Consider the following 4106-nt stretch of genomic DNA (forward strand, 5'->3'; position numbering starts at 1 on the left):
AGTGCTGTCGACAAGAAAATTTTAGAGTTAAAAGCTGAGACGAAGTCTACTCAATCAAGTCTCGTTAATTTTTTTACAAAGGTAACGTATACGATTTTTTTTCTAATTCTTTTCTACTGGACATGTAGGTCAGTTAGACTGGCCTTGTTGTTCGTCGCGGATGTTGTGATTTTTATTGCTCACGATTTTTTGAAGAACAAATTTGTATATAAATATATATATATTCGTGCGTACAGAGAAGTGCTGTGCCGTACGATCCATCCTCAAACTGGTGGGGAAGACGTCGAATGGTTAGAGGAAGATGAGGTGCCAATGGACGTGCCAGATGAAGTAGCATCTGCTGCTGATACGTCTGATGAATTGCCGATTGTCTCTGACTGGGCAACATGGCTAGCCAATCCTTTTAACCCAGCCGACGAATAAAATTATAGCATCCAGAGTTTATCTAGGTATAATGAGTTTTGTACTTTTTATTTGGTTCTTAAAACTATTCGCTCATTGCGCCATTAACTTTTAGTTTTTTATAGATATTAGGGTGTTTGTAATTTTGTTCAAAATTACCTCATCTTACCTTAAGTTCTTACAAATCGTCCAAAGAAAAAATAATCATTTATCTTTTAAATAAATGTCTGTGATTTATGCCAGGCCCGCTAATTGTCCAATGACTTTGCCGTCTCATCTGGATGGGGTCTCCACCTTTTCTCCTCCCTCGCAATGACCTGCGTTTGCTTCTCCAGTCGTGCCGCTGCCTTCGCTTTCTGGATGGCCCTTGCCTTCTTCCGTTGTGCTGCCAAATATTTCAACCAAGGATCATTTCTCTACGGTTTCTCGATAACAGCTCCTTCGATTTATCGAAATTTATCCTTGTTTGGAACGTTTTCCTTTTCTGCCAGTTTCTAATAAGCTGGTTCCTTCTTGGCGTTGGGTCGTATATCCTTGTTGCTAAGAATATCCTCTACCATGTAGTCATGGCGACTTTTTCTGACAGCAAATATTCCTCTCCGTTGCTTTTCCTGACCCTTCTTTTCGACGTTTTCCCGACAAATACTTTCTGCCTCATCCCCTTGTTTGGAAGTGCTAGGTATTGCCAGTTCTTTTATCTTTGGGTCTGGTATTTGCTCTGCCGCTGGGTTTATGAATTCGATGGATATTATTGTTAATTCCCTCAGGATCTCCTGCATTAACTCTTCCTCTGCTTCTGGCACGGTAATTTCTGTGATTTGTTCGGTTGCTGTTGTAGCATCTTTAAGTTCAGGCATTGACACTTGTACAACCTCGTTGTCTTCTTCAGTAATATCAATCACTGACACTATTTTCTTAGTCTCTGTCATCGGTGTTGACTCCTTATCAGAGCTTTCCTTGATTTTATCAGCGTCGGCATTTTGTACGAGTCTCACTTCCTGTTGTTGTTTTTCTGGTGCCTCTTCCGTCAAATCGATTAGTTGGATGTCTGCTTTGATTTCCTTTGCTTCCGGCTCATCATCCTCAATCGTTATCAACTCAGGCATCTGGATTTCTTTGTGGAGTACGTCTCTCGCCCTCTTGTAAGTGTTCACTTCCCCGATCTCGATGCCTGGGTTGTGAGGTGTGTACCTCAGCGCGGAGAGTTTGTAGCCGGGTTTAGGTATGTTAATTTCAAATTCCTTGATGTTAAACTCGACCACATCTTCTTCGTTCTTTTCTAAGTTGCATTGCACTGCAGCTTCCCAATGGGTGGCGGGAACTACGAACTGTGTGAGAGCGTCTGGCTTCTTTGGCGTAATAGTCGTAACTGACCTTTCTTAAGTGTCGAATTTCCGTTGGACCTATTGGGTACTGAATTTTATGGTTTTCCATCCCCTCTTTCAGTATCCTCAAACTTGTATTTTCTCAAGTCGTTGGCGTGGAACTGCCTCCTCTCCTTGTCCGATTTTTCGTTCCAGAGAATATACACGTTTTTAGCAACCTTCTTTTTGATTTTATATGGCCCTTCGCAGAGAGAGAGAAATTTTGCCATTATTCCATTTGTTTTTTTCGATACATTAAATGCTCTTGCAAGTACCCACTCCCCTAGGTCATGCCACCATCGCTTCGGTTTTTGTCCCCACAACGCTTCATAGGGGGTAGTTTCGGTTGTGTCGTGGTGAGATTCATTTATGATGGTTTCGATCTTTTCCAATTGATAGTACCACCCATTGCGTTGATCGGGTAGTAAGAGCGTCTGAAATAAACGAGATAATTCTCGATTCACTCTTTCTACCATATTAGCCTGAGGAAGACAAATTGATGTTAAAATCATCCTCATGTTTCTCTCTTGTAGTGCTTTTCGCCATTCCTTGCTAGTGAATTGTGTGCCTCTGTCAGAGAGCACTTTTTTCGGTGTTCCAATTTCTTCTGAGAACTCATCCAGCTTTCTGATTGCGGTCTCACTCGTGGCGCTTTTTATTGGGTATAACTTCGTGTATTTGGTAAAAGTATCTATCATAACTAACAGATACTCATATCCATATTTTGTCTTCGTCAGTGGTCCAAAAAAAATCGATAGATATGAGTTCTAACGGTTCTCGGGAGAGAACTGGCTCTAACAGGGCCTGTGCTGCCTGAGTTGAGACCTTGTTTCTTTGGCATGAGTCACACGTCGCGACGAGTCCTCGTGTTAGTTTTGCTATTTTTGGACTAAACCAGGATTTATTTAATAATTTGTAGGTCTTTTCGGCCCCTGGATGTCCATATGAACAATGTCATTCTTTGATGATCTCTTTCATGCTCTTTGGTGGTACGTAGATCCGATATTCCTGCCCACTGAAGTGCTAGAGAACGTTATCAATTACTTTGAATCTTCCCTCGTTTTCCTTCTCATGTGTTTTCTCAGTTTTGAGTTCCCTAACACGTGGGTCTTCATTTTGTTCTTTCGGAATGTTTCGTATCTTGACTGAGATACGAGATACGTGCGGAATTTTTGTAGAGCCCATACAATCACCAGTAATTCTTTTTCAGTTGTGAAATATTTGAGTTCTGGGCCCTTTAAAGTCCTGCTTGCAAAAGTGATTATTTTCTTCTCTTGTTGGTCGTTTAATTGATACAATACTGCACCGAGAGCGTAGTCACTTGCATCAGTCTCGAGATAGTAACCTTTCGTCGAGTCTGGAAAATACAGCATGATCGATTCGCTGAATAATTTCTTTACTCTTTCTAAACTCTTTTCTCCTTCTTTGTTCGAATCCCACCTTGCACCCTTTTTTATTTGTTTCAGAAGTGGTACGGTTTCAGCTGCGTGTTGATCGCTGAATTTGGAATAAAACTTTATTAATCCCAAAAATCCTCGGACTTGTTTGACATTCCTTGATACAGGAAAGTCTTGGATGCTCTGAATCTTCTCAGGATTTGGTTTTATTCCCTTGGTTGTGAGAATGAAACCGAGAAATTTCGTTTCTTTTCGAAAGAAGTGAGATTAGGCGAGATTCAATGTAAGATTATTTTCATCGAGTCTCCACAAAATCTCTTCAAGGTGTGTCATGTGTTGTGATATACTTTCCGATGTTATTAAAGTGTCGTCCACGTACTAGTGCTGCTGTGCTGGTATTCAATCCAAAGGGTACTACCTAGGACTCATTGCTACGGCCGCGGTATTGAAAGGCCGTGTATTGGCGCGAGTCTGGATGTAATGGCACCTGACAGAAGCTGCTTGTTATGTCCAGATTCGTCATGATATTCATTCCTTTACATTTCTGGAATAATACTTCCGCCGACTCTGGACACTCCCAATCTTCGATCAGAATGTCATTTAATTTCCTCGCGTCTAGGCACAAACGGACTGACCCATCTTTTTTTATTACTGGGACAATAGGATTAATGTAGAGACTCTTGAAACGTTGTATAATTCCGATATTTATCATTCTCTGTATTTCCTGATCGACTTTATCGCAATGTGCCATAGGAATTGGATAACTACGTCCTATGAACGGCTGTCTTTCTCTCACCTTAAGAAAATGTTCGTAGTTCGTGAGCGGGCCAGGTTCTCGTCTCAATACGTGGCGATTCGCCCAGAGAATTGTTCCTAGTTGTTTCCGTTCACTTTCTGTGAGATTCTCACATTCTGCTAATTTTTCTTCTATCTCGTTCCATTG

Source organism: Belonocnema kinseyi, chromosome 1 (assembly GCF_010883055.1).
Source record: "Belonocnema kinseyi isolate 2016_QV_RU_SX_M_011 chromosome 1, B_treatae_v1, whole genome shotgun sequence".
NCBI classification, from domain to species: domain Eukaryota; kingdom Metazoa; phylum Arthropoda; class Insecta; order Hymenoptera; family Cynipidae; genus Belonocnema; species Belonocnema kinseyi.